This window comes from Bactrocera neohumeralis, unplaced genomic scaffold (assembly GCF_024586455.1).
Source record: "Bactrocera neohumeralis isolate Rockhampton unplaced genomic scaffold, APGP_CSIRO_Bneo_wtdbg2-racon-allhic-juicebox.fasta_v2 cluster09, whole genome shotgun sequence".
Classification (NCBI taxonomy): domain Eukaryota; kingdom Metazoa; phylum Arthropoda; class Insecta; order Diptera; family Tephritidae; genus Bactrocera; species Bactrocera neohumeralis.
Genome location: NW_026089622.1, coordinates 25,295,116 through 25,322,214, shown reverse-complemented (window position 1 = coordinate 25,322,214; position 27,099 = coordinate 25,295,116). Strand labels below are relative to the sequence as shown.

The following is a 27,099-nucleotide window of genomic DNA, read 5'->3' as shown; positions in this document are numbered from 1 at the left end:
TGAAGGTTGTTCTCAGAAATAAATCTAAAAAAAAAATCCTTGTTTAAAAAACCGGACGTAACGTATGAGCACAAACAACGTCTCACCACACATTTTCGCGCGAAACTGAACTTGCTCGTATGGGAAGAAGAGAATGGCGCCGTAGGTCACCAACGACAGGTTCATACATGTCCCAACTACCGTCTGGACGATTGTCGTCACAAGCATGAACCTGCTGCTATTATCCTACAGCGATATTCACTTATTCCAAATAAAAAAAAAATTAAACTTCCGTCTATAGAAGAGCGTTTTATGATCTAAGCAGCACACTACAAGGAGTGGTCTCATTACTATAAGCTGTAGCAAAAAAACTTGACGTGATAGAAGAAAACTGACTTCAAATTTGAATTTAACATGCCTAAAAAACTCTAAAACAGCTGTAAAATCGAAAGCAACAAAAATTTTGTTTCACATTGTTCCCCAGTGTAATTGATGAAGTGTCGGTTGTGTATGACTCATTGCTATCGCTGGGCGATGAGAAACAAATTACAAATGCGATAATCATACACATAGTCATGACAAAAGTTGCCACCCGATCAAAGTGGGAAGAACAACTGAATTACGACAAGCTACCACTGTGGAAGGACAGTGAAGCCACTCTGAATAGAATATTTCAGCAATTATCAGAAGAAGGAGCGTCACGTTCGAGAACGAAGTCTGGAGCTGCAATCAGCACGAGTCATATGACAGGAACCAAATCGGACAGGAACAAATTGGCTTTAGTAGCTGCAAATACAAATCAGCCTCTTTGTCAGCAGTGTAAATCAAAGGACCACTAGATAACTGCTTGCCCCACCTTTAAAACTCTCTCTGCGCAACAGAGATTTGCTTATATCAAATCGGTGCCCTAATGTATAAAATGTTTGCGTAAGGGGCATACGGTCTACAAGTGCAAAGCGGATCGATGTCGTGTGTGCAATCGATCCCGTGAGGAAAAGCTGTGGAGAGTATCTGCCTGCAAGAGCCTTGCTGGACTCAGGATCACAAGTCAATTTTATGACAGAGAATTTGCCCCAAAAACTGCGGATTCGTCGCCAAAACAGGACCTCAAATATTATAGGAATTGGAAATTCCAGTATGAAAGTCGGGGCCAAATTAAGGGCGTTTATTAAGTCGGGGGTAAATAATTACGAATTTTCGGCGGAATTCTGGATTATGCGATACATTTCGGCTAATCATCCAGACCATACCATTAATGTTAATGGGTGGAAAAATACGCACAATATTGAATTGGCGGATCCAGAATTCCAAACATCCCAATAGATTGACATTTTATTGAGTGCAGAAACCTTTTTCGATCTGTTAGCGGTTGGCCAAATTAAACCCTAAACAACCAACGCTACAGAAAACTCTTTTGAGATGGATTGTATCTGGCAAATATGTCAGCAGTCTTAGTCCTCTTAGGACTAAGACTTAACGTCTATGGATTCAGTAGTCCAAAAATTCTGGGCTCTGGAGGAACTTCCTTCAGAAACAAATGGGAATAAGTTCATACCAGAACAAAAAGAGTGTGAACAATTATTCGTTGACACAACTGAAGTATTGCATACAGGACAGCTTCAAGTCAGAATGCCCTTTAACCCTGGCTGCAAGATACTCGGTCACTCTTATGAAACCTGGAGAGGAGAATATTGAAAGTTCAGGAACTTCGTAGAATGTATCTGGACTTTATGACGAATATAGAGCACCGGGTCACATGATGCCAACGAACAATAAGATCCCGAGTGAGCCACACTACTTCATTACAACCAAATTACGTGCCGTCTTTGAAGTTTCGAGTCGATCTTCAACTCAAATAGCATTGAATGAACTTTTGATGGTAGGAACAACACAACGTTCTTTCGCTTTTGCTTATATAAGTATGCACAACAGCGCACATTACTAAAATGTATAGGCAAATAATTATGCACGAAGAAGACAGAAATTGTCAACTTACTGTGTGAAGAGAAGAGATCCTTCTAAGCAAATTAAAATTTTTCGACTTAACACCGTAACTTACGGCATTGCGCCTGCTCCAGTTCTCGCAACAAGGCGTTTGCAAATGCTTTGTGATGCCAATACAATTAAATATCCACTCGGTTAATTGGCCATTAAAAGAGACCATTAAACGAAACATATTGTCAGTTTTTACTTGCCTTTTCGATCTTCTTGGATTATTGGCCCTACTAGTTACCAAAGCGAAAATCTTATTGCAAGCGCTTTGAATTCAGAAACTAGATTGAGATGAGTTGATTCCATTGCGCCTCGACACTAGCTGACAGAATACTAAAGTCAACCTATTGCAGCTTTCAACAATTAGAAAAATACTTTTACACTAACTATAAATGTAAAAGATATACAATATTGAATCTTATCGAAAAATTTGCTTCGTGTGGTCGCATATTTACTACGATGGTTCAGACGACCAAAAATGCCTACGGAGGGTAGAGATTTGTCATCTAACGTATTAAACTAGAGTTTTTTGAAGATTGTTCTGGTGATTCAACATTCCGAATTTGCGAATAAAACCCAAAAACTGACTATGCGCACCACGCTACCCGCAAACTTGCAAAAACTCAATCCGTCCTTGCATGAGTACTCGGATATGCCGCTTTCATTCAAATTAATCCGAGTAGGAGGTCGCCTTTTGAATGCAACTCTCCCATGCGATGCCAAATTCCCATTATTACTAAATAAAAATTCGCACTTCGTTATCAATTATTTACTGTTCCTGCACTTTCGAAATCACCACGCAGGAGCAAAAGCGTTGGTTGCGCTTCTTCGAGAACGCATATGGCTGATTAATGCAGTAGAACCGTAAGAAACTGCACACACTGCTTTCATTATAAGCCGAAGTTGCACACCCAAATAATAGGAAACTTGCCAGTTGAAAGACTTCGAGCGCTACGACCCTTTTGTATATGTGGCATAGATTTTTGTGGTCCAATTTATACTATATTAAAAATACGCGGTCGACTACCCGTAAAAACTTATATCACAGTTTTTGTTTGTTTCGCTTCAAAAGTAGTACACTTAGAATTAGTTTCTGACTTATCAACTAATTCCTTTATTCTCGCCCTAAAAAGGTTCATTGGTCGCCGAAGGATGCCACAGACGATACACAGCGACAACGCAACCAACTGCGTCAGCGCCGATCGCAAGTTACGAGAACTCAAACAGGCGTTTCTGTCTCAGTCTCCGGAACTAATGTGATTCGATGGAGAAGAAGGGTTCAGATTCGCCTTTATACCACCGAGGGCGCCGCACTTCGGCGGAGGCGGCAGTGAAGCCCGCCAAACACCTCGCCGTGCGTGCAATGGGCAACGTGCTGCTCACCACCGAAGAACTGGGAACACTGCTGGCCATCCTTAACTCGCGGCCCCTCGCACCGTTGAGCCAGGATCCCAATGACGGCGAAGCATTGACTCCAGCACACCTACTCATAGGGTGCTCTCTCCGAGCTTTCCCACCAGCACAAGTGTCAACGGACCCAATTCGCTACTACGAGAGATGGCAACTTGCTTGCTGTCTCAAGCAACAGTTTCGGCGACAGTGGTCCAGTGTCAAGGTGGCCGGTGTTGCGGCAAGCGACTTTATAAATCTAAAAATAATGTTTTTAAAAATAAATTTGTAAAATTAATTAAATAATGTATGAATATATTATAAAATGTTTTTTATATTATATCATGTAAATACTTACCATTTTTATATTGACAAAAAACATCAAATATTACCAATGTATTAGAATACTATGTATGTATCGGGTGATTTTTTTGAGGTTAGGATTTTCATGCATTAGTATTTGACAGATCACGTGGGATTTCAGACATGGTGTCAAAGAGAAAGATGCTCAGTATGCTTTGACATTTCATCATGAATAGACTTACTAACGAGCAACGCTTGCAAATCATTGAATTTTATTACCAAAATCAGTGTTCGGTTCGAAATGTGTTTCGCGCTTTACGTCCGATTTATGGTCTACATAATCGACCAAGTGAGCAAACAATTAATGCGATTGTGACCAAGTTTCGCACTCAGTTTACTTTATTGGACATTAAACCAACCACACGAATGCGTACAGTGCGTACAGAAGAGAATATTGCGTCTGTTTCTGAGAGTGTGGCTGAAGACCGTGAAATGTCGATTCGTCGCCGTTCGCAGCAATTGGGTTTGTGTTATTCGACCACATGGAAGATTTTACGCAAAGATCTTGGTGTAAAACCGTATAAAATACAGCTCGTGCAAGAACTGAAGCCGAACGATCTGCCACAACGTCGAATTTTCAGTGAATGGGCCCTAGAAAAGTTGGCAGAAAATCCGCTTTTTTATCGACAAATTTTGTTCAGCGATGAGGCTCATTTCTGGTTGAATGGCTACGTAAATAAGCAAAAATGCCGCATTTGGGGTGAAGAGCAACCAGAAGCCGTTCAAGAACTGCCCATGCATCCCGAAAAATGCACTGTTTGGTGTGGTTTGTACGCTGGTGGAATCATTGGACCGTATTTTTTCAAAGATGCTGTTGGACGCAACGTTACGGTGAATGGCGATCGCTATCGTTCGATGCTAACAAACTTTTTGTTGCCAAAAATGGAAGAACTGAACTTGGTTGACATGTGGTTTCAACAAGATGGCGCTACATGCCACACAGCTCGCGATTCTATGGCCATTTTGAGGGAAAACTTCGGAGAACAATTCATCTCAAGAAATGGACCCGTAAGTTGGCCACCAAGATCATGCGATTTAACGCCTTTAGACTATTTTTTGTGGGGCTACGTCAAGTCTAAAGTCTACAGAAATAAGCCAGCAACTATTCCAGCTTTGGAAGACAACATTTCCGAAGAAATTCGGGCTATTCCGGCCGAAATGCTCGAAAAAGTTGCCCAAAATTGGACTTTCCGAATGGACCACCTAAGACGCAGCCGCGGTCAACATTTAAATGAAATTATCTTCAAAAAGTAAATGTCATGAACCAATCTAACGTTTCAAATAAAGAACCGATGAGATTTTGCAAATTTTATGCGTTTTTTTTTAAAAAAAAGTTATCAAGCTCTTAAAAAATCACCCGTTATATGTACTTACTCCTCTTTTATATAAATACGTACCACTAGATTAAGCCGTTAAGTTAATTTTTAAGCTAAGCCATGAAATCCGTGTAATAAAGAATTATATTGTACAATAACTATAATCAAGAACTCACCACATCTGTAAGCCAGCCCACTCAAGAAAACGGATGGACAACAGATCGCGGGCACATTCGTTTATATAAGTTTGTTCTACACTGCACCGCGTCGACATATAAGTCAATTGGATATTTGGAATTGGATACAACAAAAAAACCATGCGCTACTTTTATTTTGAAAAACAAAATTCGCCGCAATCCCCTTCCAGGGAGCAGCTTTCTTTCAATTCAACAACAAATTGACATTGTGTTTAAGTAAAAAAAAGCATCGTTCCGAATGTATTTAGATATGCATATTTAAACATGGTCCTTCGAGCCGCAGAGACAGGCACTATAAATTAACAGCTACATATTAAATGTACGTAATTTAATTAACATAAATGTAATGTAATTTACTATTGGGCATTACCCAACTCATCCGAAAAGATACAAAAAGAATCACGAGTTTAGTTGCAACAGCAGTCTCCGACTGTCATTTGTGCCGAGTGGTTCTCTTTTTCTCGCAGCGCTTTCTCGAATAGTGTTCGTACACAAGTGTTTCCAGTTTTCAGTTTACATTATCTTTTACTTCATTGAAACTCCTACTTGATTTGGATTTTGTGTTAAAATTCTTGATATCTGGTAATTAAAGCTAAAATGCCCTCTGGGCCCCCCATCATTGGGGTTAATCGGTTCGCCTTGCTAGCCGAAAACTCCAAAGGTAATAAGAAAAAAAGAAAGCTTCAATTTGCAAAAATATAGATCTTTTCCCTGAACTCCCCACAGTGCAAAAAGTAACCCTAAGTTTGTGGTGCTAGAATCACTTGATACGAATAAAACTCTATCTCAACATTCGTGTTTCGCGGTCCACCGATCTATCAATATAATTAGTAAAGAAATTCATTCAATCTCCGAACTTCGCGATGGCAATCTACTCTTGCTGGTTAATAGTGTAAGTGTTGCAGAGAAATTTCTAGCCTTAAAAGAATTATACGGCATCTGCCCAGTCAAGGCAAAATATCACGAGCACTTGAATTACAACAAGGGAACTGTTTACGCACCATTCCTTAACAACGTACCCGAAAATGAAATAGTGAATGAATTGGCAGCCCAAGGCGTGGTGGCCGTGTACAAATTCCAAAAGAAAAGTAATGAACGAATGCAACCGTCCGCTGTTGTACTTCTTACATTCGTACTTCTTATTCCTGAAAAATTAGACATTTCTTGGCGCAACGTGCGAGTGAGACAATACGTTCCTTCCCCAATGCGCTGCAAAAATTGTCAAATTCTCGGACATACCACCAAATACTGCAAGCGAGCCCCAGCATGTGAAAACTGCATTCTACCCCCTCACTCCCCTGAAATATGCAAGCGCACATTTTGCGCCAACTGGTCTTCCGACCACCCGTCTTCGTCCAACAAATGCGAAAAATACATTCTAGCCAAAGAAATATTAAAGATAAAAGTAACAAAAAAATGCACCATTAGAGAAGCCAACGACATTCACAAAAACTCTTCGCCTTTATTCTCGGAATCATTTCCTTCTTTCTCTTCTGTCGTTATACAACCTAAATCAAACACGCAGCACACGCAAAATCATACAATAACTAACCCATCTAACCTCCAACAATATCCCGATAATAACCCCAAGCAACAAAAAACACATCCTTCATTCTCTCTCAACTCATCGCAATCACCTCAGTCCAACACAACAATAACATCATTGCTTCACACTCTCACCCACACACCATCAATAGCACGACTAACAATGATCCACCACGCCTTATAACTCAAAACAAAGAATCACTCAATAGCTACTCGCAAAACCAATATTCACCACAGTCCAACGATCAGCCACAAAATATTCTCCCACAAGAACTCGATATATCGTCTCTTACTTCGGTATACAATTCTCTCGCTAACTCATAATAACAAACATTGACGACAATTTACATATTAACTTCGACAATTACAAAATGAATTTCCATAACTCTTCAGACGCCGTGACGAAGACTCTTAAATTTACCTCAACAAAAGAAACATTTATACTAACTCTTATATACCTTTATATAACTTTACAACAAAACTCTTACTTTTTTGTTGGACTTCCATAATGCAATGAAGAACTTCAACTTATACTGAAGCAATACAATCCGTCTATTATATGCTTACAGGAAACCCACATACCCTCGAATGTAGCAACCCACCCACCTAAAGCATGTACAGACTATTTCCACAACTTAGCGCAAAACACGACAGGCAAGCAAGGAATTTGCGTGTTCATTAAAAAAGACATACCCCACAAACAAATTAGCATAGTGTCAAATATATCTACAATTGTGCTGCAAATAAACATAGGGTTTAAATTACTGATATCAATGTAGATCCCTCCAGACCAGAACTTTAATTCGAAAGATCTGTTCTCAATAATTGATAATATTCCAAGCCCTATGTTAGTATTACGAGATCGTAATTCCTGGAGTCCACTCTGGGGTTCATCTGTAGCAAACTCAAGAGGTAAAGCACTTCAAGATGTTATACTAGCTTCAAACCTGACGGTTCTTAACGACGACTCGCCTACACATTTTTTAACCCACCAAAGCTTTTCAAACATAGATATCACACTTTGTTCAGCGAGTCTTGTACCTAAATGCAAATGGACAATCTTAAATAACTTACATGGAAGTGATCACTTTCCAATTTTCACGACGGTAAATTCTAGCATATATGTCAAGAAAACAACTAAAAGACCAAGATTTATCACCGAACTAGCCGACTGGTCGATGTTCCAAGAAAGCTGCGTTTCAGAGTCATCCAAAATACCAGTCTCAAATAACGTAAATAAAGAAGCAGCAAATATTGTTTAAAACTCAATGAAGATTTTATCAAACCTTACCACTGGTGGGGGGAAATGAAAAGACCTTCACTGAGCTGAGAATTATTTCATTCTCTTTATTTTATGTTGCTAATATGCGGGAATATACACCCGTTTTACAATTATTTTTGTTCTAATTTGCCTGTATTTTGAAAAAGGTTTTTTTGTATATTGCCTGTTTTTTAAATACAGGACTTTTTGATTTTGGCCGAGCTCTTCATCCGGCTCGAAGGACCAAAAATGTAAAAACTCAAAAAAGATTATTTTATCAAACCTTACCACTGGTGGGGGGAAATAAAACGACCTTCATTGAGTGAGAAATATTTCATTCTGATTTTATTTGGTGTTTTTCTTTGCTTATATACAAATTTTTAAAACTATCTTATCTAATTAAATATATGTATGTGTATGTATGTTACAGCCCACCACATGGGGTTGTTTTCAACCATACAATGCCATACATGTGTGCGTGTGTGGTCATACAATTTATGTTGTATGGTTTGGGCTGTTTTCAAGTGCACAAGTGCATTTGTAATCAATTGCCCAAACCTAAGTAAATATGTTTATATAACATATCTTGAGTACATGCGTATTACATTTAAATGCATACGTGCCTCATGTATGTATGTACATATGTATATGTGCTGCATATATATGCATGTATATTTTTTTCTTTTATTTTGCTGCATTGCATGTAAATGCATTATGTATGTATGTATGTATTAATATATAAATAGATATTTATATTTAGTATAATTTCGGCTTTGCATATAAATAAGCATGTTCAATGATATTTGAACAAATATAAAAACTATTATTAGATCTTCCGCTCATCTGTGCATAACACAAACGAAGACAACTTTTCACAGACCCGCCGTTCCGTGGTGGAACCGAAATCTAGCTATACTTAGAGTCAAGAAACAAGAATTGTGGGCAACATATAAGAAGAAAAGAACTGATTCCAACTTTATTAATTACAAGAAAGCCAACGCGGTTTTCAGATACCAAGTAAAGGCAAACAAAAGAACTAGGTTAGAAGAATTTACATCTGCAATCAACCCCAATTCTTACCATAAGCAAATTTGGCGTGACGTTAGGACGCTGACAGGCGATTTACGACAAAACAAAATCTCTGTGATGCACACAGAAAACGGCATTATCTCCTCTACGGAAGAGATAGCGAAATATTTTTCTTCTACTTGGTCTGAATATTCTAAAGACCAGAACTTTGCAGCAGATTTCATTGCAGAAAAATTAGATTTTGTGTCGGAATATAACCCATCTAAAATCTCACCTTCCGCTAAAATGATTGAAAAGGATATCACAATGACAGAGTTCGATGAAGTTGTTCAATCGGCTAAGGAGAAAACCCCCGGTTACGACAGAGAATCCTACCCAATGCTTAAAAATCCACCAACCAGCACAAAAAATAGGGCACTTAAACTTTTCAATACTATTTTTGAAACAGGCGTCTACCCACAGAGCTGGAAAAATGCAGACATCATTCCCATTTTAAAACCTAGTAAGCCCTTAGACCAAATTAGCAGTTATCGACCCATGACATTGTTGTCATGTCTCAGCAAAACGTTAGAAAAGATAGTAGCAAAGCGAATCATGTGGCTCGCTTTAAGAGATAAACATATCAGTCACAACCAAGTAGCCTTTAAAAAAGGGCAAGGGACATCTGACGCACTTCTCCACTTTGAACATTACTTGTCAACCGCCCTTTCGAACCGCCCTGGTCTCCCTTTCATTGGCGAACGTTATGAGCAAAGCCTTCTCAGCTTAATAAGAAAACTATATTTCACAAACAACGCGATTCTGCACAAAGACGTAGCAAATGTAACCAAAAGAAGATTTCGGATGAAGACACCTTCAGCTATATATAATGCATTACAGAACGCGAAGGAAGCCAACATCCTTTACAATCCTACGCTTACTAAATCAACAAAATTTCCTCATTGGATGCTCCCTCCATTCGTTTTTATCTCGAAACTTTTAGACTACCCCAAACAATCAACGAGCCCCACAATATATCAAAACACTTTTTTGGAATTGAAAAGCAACTCAGAGAGAAAAGGCTGGAAGTTCTTATTTACGGATGGCTCCAAAACATCTCAATCGATGTCTTTTGCAGTAGTATCTGAGAAAGGGAATGTTATCAAGACGGGACTGATTTTCAGGCACAGCTCGGTTTTCGGGGCTGAATCGCCATATACCATGCTATTATGCACTCTACAACAGCTAAGGGAAAATACATAATCTGCTCCGACAGCAAGTCGTCCGTCCCTGCGCTGCAAAACCCACACAATAAAGAGCCTCTTCAAGACTTTCTTCAAAAATAAAAATCATGTGGGTACCCGGCCATTGTGGCATCATCGGAAACGAATATGCTGACATAGCAGCTAAAGAAGTCTACCAGACACCCTGTATATACTTCGAGCCTTTGGTAAAAACAGACACCATTCGACAAATAAACAACCACGTTAGGAAACTAACTGCGACTAACTGGCAAACGTATCAACATGGATACAAAGTTTACAATCAAAATCTCATCAAGCCAACACTCTCGGTCTCAGCGACGGCCGATCAACTTCGTATTATCACCAGATTACGACTGGGTCACACAAGGTTAACGCACGAATATTTGTTAAAAGGGGAACCGCCTCCTTATTGTGCAGCGTGCAACTGCGCACTGTCCATAAAACATATCCTCGATGAGTGTATAAAATATAATAATGCGCGTGTCAATATATTTGGAAATGAATTGCCCACAAATATGCTAAAGATCTTAGATATTGAAAACATAAACAAAATCTTTAACTTAATTTACCAAAGTAACCTTTTGCACCTTGTGTAATCATTTATTTACTTCGATGCTTATTTTTTAATATTATCTTATTCTAAAGAATTGTATAATAAATTATAAAATCTTTTATTATTAAGTCAGGCCGATAGCCTTAGTTACTAGTTGCCTTGCTAAATGTAATGTAATTATTTATAATTATAGTTCATAAAAATACATAAATAAATAGTTGCAACAGCGAATTCCGAGGTATCAAATCCCGAAAATTGCCTAGAAGCACCATGCTGCTCAAAGGTATTAAAGAAAACACTACACAGCGAAAATCAAAGTAAGGTACTTATCCACAGCAGTCGTCTTCATCGAATACCAAGGAAAACTGTTCAAACTCATATCAGTTCTCAGAAAGATCACAACGAGCATTAATAGCGTTCAACGAACAAAATAAGCTAAAATTGCCAACAAAACAATCAAAATATTAAATTACGGGAATGGGCGGAAGAGTCATATAAAACTCAAATAAAATCTGCCCCATTACTCTGATTACCCCCAAGCGGACCAAAGTTGCAAAAACTCAAATTACGTGTTGTCTTTGTTATGCACCCAGATATGTCGCTTTCATTCAAATTAATCCGAGTAGAAGGTCGCCTTTAAATGCATTTCCCCCATACGATGCCAAATTTGCACTATTACTAAATAAAAATTCGCAGTTCGTTACGAGTTATTTACGGTTCCTGCACTTTCGAAATCACCACTGCTGGAGCAAAAGCGTTGGTTACGCTTCTTCGAGAACGCGGATTATGGGAGGCCACGGTGAAATCCGCCAAACATCTGGTAGTTCGCGCGCTCGGCAACGCTCTTTTTACCGCAGAAGAGCTGTCAACACCACTATCCGAAGTGGAAGCTATTCTAAATTCGCGTTCACTAGCACCGTTGAGCCAGGATTCCAACGATGGAGAAGCACTAAATCCTGCTAATCGGTTGCCCTCCGCAAGCATTATTTTTAAAACATAATACTAAGCTAATGTAGATGAATTATAATATTAAAAATTTAAATTTAAATGTTGAAGTTGAGTTTATATAAGATACTCACTAGGGTGATTAAAAAAAAAATTTTTTCTTTTTCGTTTGGTACTCGGAAAAATAGTAGGTTCCTAGACACCTCTAAGAAATCCTCTCCAAACATGAGTTTTTAATTGTAATGGAAGGTCCTCCTACATACAGTTTTCTAGTTTTTCTTATTATCAGATAGAAAAATTTATATCTCGCTTCCAACTACTTGAAAAAATATCTTGTTCCTTAGATTTTGTAGGAAATTGAATTCTCTACAAAAAGGGTCTATTATAATTTTTTCGTAAACCCAAACATTTAAAAGATATTTACAGTTAAAGTTTGATTATTATTGGGAAAATTTTTTATTTCCTATGAATTTTATAACCCAATGAAAAAAAATTATTATGATGTAACGAAGCTTTTTTCTGCCCCAGCTTCTAACAAGTATAAATTGCTGAGGTATACTCGCCGTGTCCAGGGTTCGTTACAACAAATTTGTAAATATTGGGGCTCTTCTGCGAATCGTACTTTATTTCATTAAACTTATATTAATATATAATATATATTAATCTATGTTACAAATTGTCTTCTGATTTGTACTGTCGTCGCCCGAGGACGACGCTGTCAGGGTAACGGTTCAGTGTGGTCCGTTAGGGCAATACCGTTTCCCACTCTGCTGCGTTCCTGGGTGTTAGACGACTGCAATGACGATGTCCTGCGACGTGCGTTGACGCTCTTGTGCTACGACGACCACGCTCAGCTATTTCTGCCGGCGCTCGTGTAGGCCTCAATGACGGTGGCCTGCGGCGTACGTTGACGCTCCTCCGCAACGACGACTGCGCTCGACTACTTCTGCCGGCGATCTTGTATGCATCGATGACGATGTCCTGGCGTATACGTTGACGCTCGCGTGCTACGACGACTACGCTCGGCTACTTCTGCCAGCGCTCGTGTAGGCTTCAATGACGCTGTCCTGATGTACACGTTGACACTCGCGTGCTACTACGACTACGTTCGGCTACTTCTGCCGACGCTCGTGTAGGCTTCAATAACGCTGTACTGGTACACACGTTTACGCTCCTCTGCTACGCTGGAGAGGTCCTTTTAACCACTTTTGCCGCGTAGAGATCCCGGATCACGGAAGACTGTGTTAGCGGCCGCGATGTTAAAGGTTGAGTTGGTCAGAGGATAAACTCACTACCAAGCTCACCCTTAACAGACGGCGTTCACAAGTCAGGGTACCAAGACTAGCCAGAGGATAAACTCACTGCGTAGTCTGATGCCAAACGTGCGTACGCTGTCACAGTCCCGTGCTGACTCCCTGATCTTCGCTCACCTAACTCCCCAGCAAGCCTGTGCTGCGTGCTAAAACATTCGCAACATGCTGCGTTGGGATGGCGTGTGTTGCTGGGACGGCGTATGTTGCTGGCAGTGGCGTGGTTTTACCGCTGCGTATGCATGCTTGTTGTTGTTCTATCTGCTTGTCTGATTTCTCCGTCTTCGTGGTTATCCCGCTGCATTGTTTGCGTGGCGTGTTTTTACCGCTGCGTATGCGTTCTTGTTGTTATATCATCTGCATGTCTGGTTCTTCAATCTTCTTGCATTTCTAGAAGTGGCGTGGTTTTCCCGCTGTGTTGTAAACATTAGGGTGTGCATTTATGGGTTGTGTGGGCTAAATTCTGTATAGATATTTAGTTCTCACAATGAACCAAGAAAACTGTATGTAGGAGGACCTTCCCGTTACAATTAAAAACTCATGTTTGGAGAGGCTCTCTTAAAGGTGTCTAGGAACCTATTTTCCCGAGTACCAAACGAAAAAAACATTTTTTTTTGAATCACCCTAGTGAGTATCTTATATATACATATATTTATATACATGGTGTTTTTTCTGTTCCTTCAATTTTTTGGGTTTGTAAATATATTTGTGTATTTAATATTTTGCACCGCATTCCAGCTTTTAGTCACAGCATTGATTTTCGTTGTTGTGTGTTTTAATAAATGTATTAAAATAAATAAATAATAAGCACTCACTAATTTTATTAAGAAAATCACATTAGGTAATTGGAAGGTATTAGTCACATTAAAGGGTCAACTTTATTGAAATTGAATATAAACACAGATATAAAGGATGACTGTGCCAGGTAACGTCTACAATATCGCCCAGGATCGCTGAGAATCTATTTATTTTTTCGTAGTACACACGCTCGACGTTGGGTTGAATATCAAAGGACTGGTATCGAGTAGGAACCGTATGACGACGTTTTCAGTCGCAATTGTATCGCGCGGGATGGATCTCGAAAATGAATGTTGATGTGATGTCGATAAGATGTGTAAAGAAATGTGTCTGCCATGCTGTTGACCATCCTTTTTGTTTAGTGGGTTGATGTAGTGTGGTGAGTTGTGTTGTGCACGAGTATGGTGTCATCGACTATGGTGGTTTCCAATTTGTTCCCAGATGCGGTGTATTGGTGATCATGTGAGGTTATGTATTTCGGCGTACTACTGGTGGAGTAGCCGAAGCGCGGAACACGCTCTGACAGCAGAATTATTTCTTGATGGAGTTATAATATATTCATATTTATCCGTGTGTGTAGAGAACGGACTTTGGTTTATGAATATGCATTTTAATATGAGGGTAGGTGCTTAAGAGAAGAAACTTAATTTTGTGGCCTTATTTGATTTTACTGACGACTTATTGTATTTGCGAGTTTTTCTTTTATGATTTTATTAAGTGCATTACACAGTACAACAGCTAATCTGGGGGTTGAGAAATTCCAAGTCAGGGCAATGGTACTAGGTCAGTATAGTAAAACCCTCAAAGGGTTTGGCGTTCGTATGTGTCAGTTTTTTTTATGGCCTTTTAAATTTTTTTCTTATCCTTTTTGCGGCTCCTTTATTCGCACATGCATAGCAATTCAATGGATTGTGACCTTCGCCAGGATTAGTCCAAGTCATTGGGATACCGAATGGCATATTTTCACGTCTTCTATTTTTCCAACCCATTAGACGGTTGTAGCAGCTTTTACACACAATATTTGGTACCCAATTTTCGTTCACTAAAACATTTTGGTTGAAGTACATCTCGTATGTTTGAACAAAATCAGTTCTGAAATTTCCCCTTTTTTATGTGTTGAGACATATCGAGTTATGTTAAACTACGTTTTTGCCAAAATGTTACAACTAAGCAAAAAAACATCAAGATAAGGAAAAAATTTAAAAGGTCATAAAAAAAACTGACACATACGAACGCCAAGCCCTTTGAGGGTTTTACTATACTGACCTAGTACCATCACCTTGACTTGGAATTTCTCACCCCCCAGACAATAATCCCAAAAATGTTTCACAGTGTTATTTATTATTTGCCTTTTCTGTATTATAGACAATTGTTGCATTTTTTATGATCGGCTTATTAAGGACAGCGACTCCATGTCTGACTCAGATATGGTCAGAATGTGTGCTCTTTTGCCCCAGGGTTAAAATTATTTTTAATTAATTGAAAATTATTAGGCACTGGTCCATGATATGTGTCGATTTTTCGACTTTTTTAACAATTTTTTTATATGTAATATTTAAGCGCCTGTGCATTAATTTGGCAAGCAGTAACCGGCCACCGCTTAAGGATTTGTTCAGGATTGTGTTTTTTCATGTTTGGCGAGAGCCATCCTGCGGTGTCAAAAAGTTGCATATATTGGAGTTTTTAATAATGTTAGACTGAATTCTGACTAAGTATTTTCTACCAATATGTGGGGTATTGGAAAATTGTGGCTCTAGTGGTAGTTGTACGACATACCGGCCATTATTTGATCGATTAGTTGTGGCTCTAGAAAAGGCTTCATAATACTGATTCTTTATAGCTTTATTATTTCACCGAATAATGTTTATTTAATTCCTTCATAACCTTTTCATATTCTTGCAACATCTTGCTACAGAGTATAATAAAATTGTGCACCTAACAATAACCTAGCCAGATAAGGTTTTACAAATAAATATGTATATTGTATATACTTTACATATCGCCATAGGAAAAAGTCTAACGGAGTGTTCTCTCAATAAATCTACTAATTGATGCGATGTGTGGGAAGTAGCGCCGTCTCGGTGAAATCAAATATCGCAGATATTACGAGCTTCAATTTCAGGCATTAAACGGTCAGCTATCATAACGCTATTACGGACGCATTTCACGGTTACGTTCTCTCCGGCATTATTTATGAAGAAATATGAATCAATTATTCCACCGTGGCTAAATTTTTTTGTTATATTACATTGTTGTAAAAAAGTTCACGTGGGACAGTTGTCTAATACAATGAAATTATTATTTACGAACGAAGAGTTGGTAAGAGTTAATACAAAATAATTAATTTAAAAATAATTTTTTAATCTAAATTTCTAACAAATAGTTTTAAATCTTTAAGGATAATATTCAATATTTTGAATTATCAATACTTTTAATCTCAATTTAATTTAGCACTAATTGGTGCACATTATTTTTTGTTAATCGGTATTTAGCTAACATAAATAGACTCGACAGTTTTCCTACACGTGAACATGCAACATATAGTTGCCCATGAGAAAAACATGGATTTTGCAAATCTTAACCACAAATGGACATTGTTTGGCCTTGAGATTTATTTATCGTCATTGCAAAAGCTAAACTAACTGGAAATTGTACCTCCTGAAGGGTATCGTAGAATCCGGTGGTATCATTGGAATAAGTGGCAACAGGTGGCAACTTCACCTTTAAACTTTCCAGATAATATGGTTGCTTCAAGAATATTTCTGGTGATCTTTTTGATAGCCAAACTCGCACCATTGCATAATGGAGTTGGATTCAAATTACGCAGGAGAACAATAGATGAATCATTCTTTTAGAAAACTTACACTTTCGTTTTCATTAAGAACAGTATCGTTTGATTTAAAAGACATCAGATCGCCTGGTAACAACTGTTGTATTTGGAAGTAAATTTCGGCAACATCAAAATTTTTGGCTGCCAAAATAGCCCGCTAACTGAGCCAGTTATGATTCAAGTAGTTACTCTGTAAATTCGGAAAAATACTCTGAATCAATTAATTTTTTTCCTCAAGAAGAGTGCATAAATTATCTGACAGTTCAATGCTCTTTCAACACGCTTGTGTCGTGCCTCTCTGCTTCGCGCGTTGTTGAGGTCTTTGTCTAGATTTGGTCTTTGTGGCTTTGGCTCCAAAATATTCTAACAGGAGACGTTAACTGTTGGCTGGATTGAGTAAGTATTCAATAGGTGGCGCTATGTTAAAAGCATGATTTTGACATCGTGGCGGGGGCAGCTCTCATAAGAGCGCTAATAGAAAGCATCTTTGGTCAAGTCGTCCTTTTCCTCCGTTGTCGAAATATTTCTCCGCCAATGGGATTTAAACGTAGTAATAATCGATTACTGTCTGATCGTTCGCCGTTTCGTAAGAGTTACAGAAAGTTAATTTTATGGCAGAAGAATTATCTTCGAATAATTATGAACACCAAGGCATTAATGACAATTGTAATCAAAATGAAGAAGCTCGCTATAATTATGATGACGTTGATGACGCGATATCGGAATGTGAAGGTGAAATCAATTATTTAAACCAAAATCGAATGGGTTACAACTTTAGGCCTAAAATCAGGATTCCATCAAATTAAAACGTGAGAACAGAATAGACGAAAAACCGCCTTCATTATTAATAAAGGGGAATACGAATTTTGTCGGCCTCCTTTTGTTCTGAGGAACGCACCCAATATATTCCAAACGACTATCGATGATGTGTTACGCGAAGTTATTGGAAAATTCTGCCATGTTTGTGTCGATGACATTATCATATCCTCCTCTAATGAAGAATCGCGTTTGAAGCATATCGATTATCTTCTGCAAAAATTGACAAATGCTGGAATGCGCGTGTTGCCAGAAATGTTAATATTTTTCAAATAGGAAGTTCAGTTTCTAAGCTTTCTTGTATCTGAAAAAGGCATAAGAACTTGCACAGATAAGGTCCATGATATCGTCAATTATGAACTTCTAAGAACGCTGCGTTCATTTTTCGGTTTGTCTGGATATTATTGACGTTTTTTGAAAGATTATGCTCTATCGTAAAACCATTGACTCTGTATATTCGAGGTAAAAATGGGCAGGTTGGTACAAAAGCTTTGAAAGAGATAAAAATCTTGACGACGAAGCAATACGTCCATTCGGAAAAATTAAGCATATTTTAGCTTCTGAGGACGTTTTACTTCATTATCCTGACTATTACCAACCACTTGAGCTTACAACCGATGCCTCGTCAAAGACACTGGGTCCGGTTTTATCATAAAAAGGTCGTCTAATAACTATGATCTCGCGAACACTTACGAAGAGTAAAGAATTTTATGCTGTAAATGAACGTGAATTACTTGCCATAGTGTGCATTCAAAACACTTGTTCAAACAACAAAAATTAAAAGCTGAAAAATTTTCACCTAAGTTTTATTATAAGCCCGGAAGAGCGGATGCACTGCCAAGACAGTTTTCTCACAACTTAAATGAGATCGTCTCGTTCGAAACTGTAAGATATCACCACGTAAAGTAATAAACACAGTCAGAAACTCCGTAAATCAGTTTAGAAATCCGCTATTGTTATCTAAATCAGGCTCATGCAGTAGAAGTAAAAAGATTATTTTTCTAAAACTACACTTTATCACATACAATTCAGTTGAAAATCTCTTTAAGTGTTCAAAATGTGCTATTAACCCCCACATTATGTAGGTTGCTATAAATATTTCTGGCTTAATAATGTAAATAGGCATATTTATCAACGAAAATGATTTTTTTTTTGTTTTTTTTTTTCTTTTGCCGGTGGTTTTTTTGTTTCGGGCTCATACGCATAGAACCATGATTCGTCACCTGTGACGATCTTATAAACGTCTTTTGAAGCGATCGTATTTTTTCAGCATTTCTTTACAACAATCCACACGAGCCTTTTTTTGAGCGATTGTCAAATTGTGCGGGATCCAACGAGAACAAACCTTTTTTACGGCCAGGTGTTCATGCAATATCGAATGTATGCTGGTGGGAGAAATGCATAGGCATGCCTCTATCTGAAGGTATGTTACATGACGGTCTTCATTCCACACTACTTGAAATTATTTGATGTAATAACCTTTGTATTGTCCTCTTTATACTTTTGGAAGCAGTTGCTACAGAATATTATAGTTTTGTTCACCTAACGGTTGACGTATCACCTAAAATTAAGCGAGATAGATATAGGGTTGTGTATATATAAATGATCAGGATGACGAGAAAAGTTAAAATCCGGTTGACTATCTGTCTGTGTGTCCGTCCGTCCATTCGTCCGTGCAAGCTGTAACTGCAGTAAAAATTGAGATATCTGCATGAAACTTGATATGTGTGTTCCTTAGTGCAATGAAAATTTCGAGTTCACAGATGGGCGCAATAGGACCACTGCCACGCCCAAAAAGCGCTAATAACCGAAAAAAGTGTCATAACTAAGTATTAAATTAGTACTTGATACAGAAGATCACAGTAGCATGGGGCACTTGTGGGCAAACATTTTTAAAAAGTGGGCGTAGCACCGCTAAAGCCACAACAACCAAATTTTCTGGGCATAAATTTTATAGGAAATTCTACCTATAGTGTGAAAACAGACGAAATCGGAAGATAACCTCGGTCACTTCCCATATAACGTTACTGTTAAAAACTACTTAAAGCGCGCAGAGATTTAAAATTTTACCTCTGAGAGGATAAGAGAGGGCTTCCAGAGAGTAGTTGTGAAAATTGGACGATGGGCGTAGTACCGCCCACTTTTTAGTGAAAACCCATATTCTAATGTCTTCCTAACGCGGTTATAGCCGAGTTATCAACAGCACACCAGTCGTTCCTTGAGGGTACAGACAATTTGATGTCCGCCTCTTGGAGGCAAGTAGGTGCTACATCAAGTGGTTTTCCTTCTAGCAGAGACAAAATATTGAATATGATTCAATACAAAAATTTTAAAATTGGGGTATGCCTTTGGCCTGGTTAGGTCCAAATTGTCCCCAGGTTCTGATGGTTTGAACGAAGAGATGTGTAAAAGCTAGTGAAAGTTCATTCCGGAATACCTAGAGGCCATTTATAATAAGTGCGTTTGGGAGTGATACTTTCCACGTGAGTGGAAAAGTACTAGGGTTGTTCCTCTCCTGAACTCCCCTTATAATATCAGGAGCGATCCTCGGTCTTATCGGGGCGTCAGTCTCCTTCCAGTACTTGGAAAATGTTCTGGAAACAGTCACGGTGGAACGGCTTCAGGAGCTAACGCGGATTATGTGGCCGGATAAGTACTATGGATTCAAGGAGGACGCAGTATAGAAGATGTTGGTGTTATGTTCAGAATGCTGTTAGGGAGAATATCAACAAATATATCCTTGGCATATTTGTTGACTCCATGGGGGCGTTTGATTACTTAAACTGGGATCGAGTGATGCAACGGCTGAAGGAGCTTGGCTGTCCGAAAATGCTCTTTAGCGGAGTTATTTTTCGGACAGAAAGGTCGCTCTTGTCGACATGAATGGGAGTGTGGGGATTGGAAATGTCCTCGTGGCTACCCGCAGCGTTCCAACTGGGGTCCATATATTTGGAACCTTATGATGGACACTCGAGCCACTCTGATAGTGTTGTGCGTATGCGGACGACCTTCTTCTTATGGTCGATGGTGGCTCGCGCTCTGAGCTAGAGAGAACGAGAGGAGATCTCTTGGAGATTGTGAATACTTGGGGTGTAGGTGTGGGGTGGACATATCGAGGGGAAAAACGGTGATAATGCTGATTAAGGGCAGATTGTCGCCGGTTCGTCCACCGATTGTCCGTGTGAATGGGGTCAGCATCAGATATGTGACGCGAGTCAAATATGTCGTGGCTTGTTTGTTGCCTGTGCCACATATGAAGCCGCTGTATGGCGGGAAGTAGCCACGACTGTCTCGGTCCTAAAAACTCTTCTCAATTCAGCGTTGCATGATGCTTGCCTGTATGTTGCACTGTCTCAACGGATGCTATGCAGGGTTTGTTAGGTGCGCCCCCTCTTGACCTGATTGTCATACAGCGTGCTGGCTGTTGCATTCAGGTTAAGAAGGGGCTTGATAATTGATGCGGAATGACTAGATTTCCGACGATAATGTGGAGAGGGAGGGATATCTAGGGAGCAAGAGGCTTCTAAATGATAGAGTTAGGTGTAGGTGGTAGGAACGTTGGGATAATAGTCCTAATGGCCGAGTAACCTACGAGTTCATTCGGGACGCTGGGTTCGTTGACGATAACCCAGATTTCATATTTGGTCTGAGCTTGGGTTTTCTGCCCACGGGTCATTGGTCTTTGAACGCATTTTTGCATCAGAGGCACCTATTTGATAGGTCGGGTTGTTTTTGTGGGGCGGGGGTAGAGGATTGGGTGCATATTTTAGTAAATTGCCCGATGTACTCGGACATTAGGGACTTGGGTTGTATGGGGATTAGCTGGACTGATGGACGATTAGATGTTAATGGTGTGATCTCCCCTAGTCGGAATACTGAACATTAAGGGTCGTTTGCGTGTGAGTTGTTTAAACGGCGAAGGCGGTTTGCTGCGAACTAGAGTTAGATTTCGTATGAGTGGTGCGTGTACGGAGTCCAACCTCAGGCCACCAGTCCAGAGCATTATGGAAGCTCTACTAGTAGTAGTAGTAGTAGCTTTGGCCACGAGGTCTGACCGGAGACTTAATCCTGGTTTCATGGTGAGTTGACGCCCTTGGAGTTTACTCCAACCTGCTCATGTGGACTGGCCCCTAGGGGAGATCCGTGGTGGTTATGGTTAAAACCCAAATACAGGAAGAATTGACGTTGTCAGTTGAGCCGGACCCAAAGTACGGCAGAGGTCTTAAATGGGCCTCGATTCCGACCAAGGTGGCTAATGTGTCCACTCCACACTGGCATTTTAATACTGAAAATGCCTAACATTCTCAGGGTGCCGATCAACGCATTGATTTGATCCGCTGTGCTTTTGAGCGCCGTGGGATAAGGTTGTCATCAGCAGGTACCCACGTTAAACACACCGGACGTTGTCAACAGTGACGTGGGCGCCTAGTTACGAGTGCGACGGCTGTTTGTTTGATGACAGGAGATATTTCGTATTGCGCTCGTTTACCACTAGACCCATTTGCTTCGCTGCCTTATCCATTCAGGAAAAAGCAGAACAAACGGTGGGGTTGTTAAGGCCAATGATGTCAATATCATCAGCATACGCCAGCAGCTGTACACTCTTATAGAAGATTGTACCTTCTCGGTTTAGTTCTGCAGCTCGAATTATTTTCTCCAGAAGAAGGTTGAAGAAGTCAAACGAAAGAAACTCGCCTTGTCTGAAACCTCGTTTGGTACCGAACGGCTCGGAGAGGTCCTTCCCGATCCTGACGAAGCTTTTGGTGTTGCTCAAGGTCAGTTTACACAGCCGTATTAGTTTTGCTTGTTTTACTCATAACAGTGTATCTTTGTGCCTAAAATAGATACATTTCAGCGAAAACTTGGTCTAGTCCCTAAATAACTAATGTCAGGGTTTTCGAACACTTTTAACAACTTTTAGGTATTTCCCTGGCTTTGATTTTTGCAAGTTGGATGAGTATAAAAAGTTCCGCTGCACCCGAATTTAGCCCTTCCTTACTTGTTTACTTAAATTTCGTGCGAAAACCCGTTTGTCAAAATATTTTTTTTTTAGGTTTGTAGATCTGTCAATGAGATCTGTGCCAAATGTCGCATCAAAATCATTATTAGTGTTTAGTATACGTTTTTCTTTTTAAAGTACATAAAGTGCATTCGGCGATTTTAACGATGACAGAAAATGGGTCTGGTAGTGAACGAGGGCAAAACGAAATATCTCCTGTCATCAAACAAACAGTCGTCGCACTCGCGACTTGGCTCTCACGTCACTCTTGACAGTCATAACTTTGAAGTTGTGGATAATTTCGTCTATTTAGGAACCAGCATTAACACCACCAATAATGTCAGCCTGGAAATCCAACGCAGGATTGCTCTTGCCAACAGGTGCGACTTCGGACTGAGTAGGCAATTGAAAAGTAAAGTCCTCTCTCGACGAACAAAAGCTAAACTCTATAAGTCGCTCATAATTCCCGTCCTGCTATATGGTGCAGAGGCTTGGGCGATGACAGCAACCGATGAGTCGACGTTACGAGTTTTCAAGAGAAAAATTCTGCGAAAGATTTATGGTCCTTTTCGTATTGGCCACGGCGAATATCGCATTCGATGGAACGATGAGCTGTACGAGATGTATGACGACATTGACATAGTTCAGCGAATTAAAAGACAGCGGCTACGCTGGTTAGGTCATGTTGACCGGATGGATGAAAACACTCCAGCTCTGAAAGTATTCGACGCAGTACCCGCCGGGGGAAGCAGAGGAAGAGGAAGACCTCCACTCCGTTGGAAGGACCGAGTGGAGAAGGACCTGCCTTCGCTTGGAATATCCAATTGTCGCCACGTAGCGAAAAGAAGAAACGACTGGCGCGCTGTTGTTAACTCGACTATAATCGCGTAAGCGGTGTCTACGCCAATTAAGAAGAAGAAGAAGATGAGTCTGGGATCTACTTGTATATTTGCGAAAAAATCTTCGCCAAAGCACGTCATCAAGCAAGATTATATTGAAAGTTTATTCGATTATTGAGGTACGGTGCACTTCGAATTCTTCTGACTGGCTATTTGAATAATGTTCGTCGTTTGTGCGAAGCTATTCGAGACCGGGATTATAGACCGAAAACTGTTGATTGTTCGCTTTATTCGCCGATTTAGCTCCGTGTGATTTCTGGCTATTTAGCAAACTCAAATGACCGTTGCAGAGAAACTGTTTTGAATCAATTGAACACATTAAACGTCAATCCCCATGTGCATTGGCTATTTCGGATATTTACTTTGACAACTATTTCGAGGATTCAAAAAAATGTTAGCTCCAGTGTATTGAGAAGGATAACGTAGATTTTGAAGAATAAATTGTGAATTTTGAAATTATAAAAAAAGTCGTACTATTTTTTGCTCATAGCAGTATATTACAATACCACGGCTAGGAACTTTAAAATGGTTTAACATTAGAGAACGACTTGATCTAAGTACCCTTATAGCAGTTAGCAAGCTAAAAATCAAACTGCACCAAAATATTTAATTGATAAGATTGAGTATGTAGGAGAATCATAAAAATATGGACTAATTAACAACTGCGAATGTAAAATTGACTATAAACAAAGTGCTAAAGCACAAAAATAAATGTCTTTTATAAGTCAATGGAATTAAAATATGAAACCATGAAAATAGCAAAAATATACTGAGTTTACTTTTAAGGGTACGGTAAATAATAACCTAATATATTGTAAGGTATTTTTTATACTTATATCATTCATTTTTACAGTGTCGGTAGGGGTACTTAAATTATTTATTTTGCTCGAATTCGGTTCTAGTATCTTAAATGGTTTAGAAAATATGTGTGTTAAAGGAAAATACTTTAAGGTGTAAAACGTCAACCAGAGGATCCAAGTAATTTTATTTATACATATGCTTTATATAACTCATCCACTGGCAGACACATAAGGTTTGTTAGAAAGACGGAAATCATTATTAACATGCCACATTAAAAAACCAATCATATGGAGTAAAGTCACACGGAATTTCGAAAATCCTCATATTAGTTTGTAAGCGCTAGGTCAAGTTTTTGCTCAAATTTACCAATTTTAGGCATAAAGATACACCGTTCTGAATAAAACCCCCGTACATACGGTACAAAGTCACCCGGAAGTTCGAACATATTGTGTGTATTAGATATATTGAGGCCAAGGGAACATACCATTGTCAGAGAAAGATTATACCTGAATTTCAATTACGTATCTCACACATTGTCCAATATTTTCGACCAAAAGCCAGCATTAGATACTTGAGTCCACGTATACGGTGCCTAAGTGCTTGTTTTTGATGGATTTGAATAACTTTTGAATTTGAATAATCAAGTGGAATTTAAAATTGTGCTATGTAAGTAGTAGGCGTGGTGGTTATCCGATTGCGTTCATTTCCTTACTGTAATATAACAATATGAGGAGAATGCCACGTACCAAATGGGTTTGTCGGATATTGAGATATGGGATTTCACCAAAAAGTGGGCGGTGCCACGCTCTTCGTCCAATTTTCACAACGGCTTCGATAAAGGTTTCTTACACCATCTTGAGAGTAAAATCTAATATCTCTAGCGTATTTTCTTAATGATTTATTGTGCTTTGAATTGTTTATAACCGTACCTTTATATGGGGAGTCTTCCTATAAGATTTATACCCAGCAAATTCGGTTGTTGTAGCTTAGTGGTTTGGGTGATATGTACATTAAACTTGTTAAAGGGCGGCGCCCTTATACCACATAAAAGTTTTATATCTTTATTAAGTCCTTAGTTATGGCACTTTATAGGTTTTCGGTTAATGGCGGTTTGTGTGCGTGATAGTGTTCCATCTACAAACTCGTATTTTTTTTTGCTCTTGTTAGGAAACCCGCGTCTTATCAAGCCATGCAAATTTTTATACAACCCTATATCTATCTCGCTTAGTTTTAAGTGATACGTACAATCATTAGCAACATGTTGCAAAAGCAAAGGCTCATTTCTGTACAAAAAATTTTTGAAAAAGTGGAGTTGGGCCCGCCCTCAAATAATTTTAATGTATATATCTCCTAAACTACTAAAGCTACAACTAAATTTGCTCGGCGCAAATATTATAATAACTCCTATCGACAATATGAAAATGGATGAAAACGGAAAATATTCCCGCCCACTCTTCATACTCGTATAACGGCACTGTTCAAAAGTACAAAAAGCGCAATAAATCAATTGGTAAATACGCCAGAGACATTATATGGTTGAGAGGTCTTTATGGGAACCGGTATGAAAAATGGACGATGGACGTGGCACTACGCACTTTTTGGTGAAATCACATATCTATCATTTTTCTCATATTCTGATATCACAGTGTTAAAATAGTCAAAATTTGACAAACGCTGACTTCCCACATAACACAATATTAAAATCCATTTCGTTCTTTCACTTTCCAGTACACAAAACAAAGAGTAATTAATATAACGGGATACAATTTTGCAGTAATAATTCCATAAAAGTGTGCCAGCTTATGATCAAAAATTGTCCAAATCTAATCAAAGCTATTCAAGCCCTTAGGTACCGCATATGTGGACCCTGAGACCATATAATCCAAATACAAAGATTTTTGAACTTCCAGGTGACTTGATGCTGAATATGTAGGCCAATATTTGAGTTATCTCGATGAAAACAGACATATTTTCCTCTTTCTGACTGAAATGGATGAAACTGAACGTAAGCTTGATCTATCCCCATATAACTATTACCAGGGTTTTCGAAAATCCTGCTGTTTGTAGTCCACATGATTGGTGATTGTATGTGAGCTACCTTAATGAAACCCAGGGAACATTTAATTAGTATGTGGCATGATAATAGATAAAATCGGGTCGATACTATCCCAACTCCGATATACTATGTACATATAATGATTTTCGTTTTTCTAAAAAATCTTGTGCCAAGTTGTCGGTCAATGCAAGATTTATATATTCCTGCTTTTTAATTTTCGTGAGTGTAAAAGAAAATATTCACCTTGTTTCAATGTTGTATTTTGGTCTCTTTATAAATAAAAACTGTGGAAGTAAGTTGACGAAAACACTTTTCACCCAGGGAGCCATTCGGTGAGTTTGTGGAGAACGAAAGTGTACATTCAGAACGACGACAGTTACACAAATACTGTAGATTAGAAATAGAAGTATATACAATAATTTCAATTATTTATGTCTAAATAATGGCAAATGTAGTACTTACCTAATTGACACTAATATCATTGCAAATATCAGATATTTTCCTAAAAGTGGTACAACAAGCGAAGTAGGAGGTATAATTTCAACTACTAGGAGAAAAAACACATGCAAGCTGATAAGTATAGAGATAGATAAAGTGACCTAAAAGAAATAAAATATATTGTTGTATTAATATTTTCACTATAAACAAAACAATTATTCTTTCTTATAATGATATATCTATTCAAATGTATTCAATGTTATTCATATAATAGGTTAAAATCCCTGAATATTGATCATGGTATCAAAGAAGCCAACTAATATTATCATAAGCTTTTTT

General features: G+C 38.8%; 1 protein-coding gene and 1 long non-coding RNA gene across 2 annotated transcripts in view; one reads left to right on the top strand and one right to left on the bottom strand.

Moving 5' to 3' along the window:
- LOC126764112 (uncharacterized) overlaps positions 1–27,099 on the top strand; it is a 423,412-nt gene that overhangs the window by 187,560 nt on the left and 208,753 nt on the right. The window lies entirely within an intron of this gene.
- LOC126764256 (uncharacterized) lies at positions 18,353–26,918 on the bottom strand. The gene is made up of 3 exons (XR_007667831.1): positions 26,785–26,918; positions 26,566–26,709; positions 18,353–19,128 (listed from the first exon to the last, which is right to left on the bottom strand). It is a non-coding gene; the product is annotated as an uncharacterized LOC126764256 (long non-coding RNA).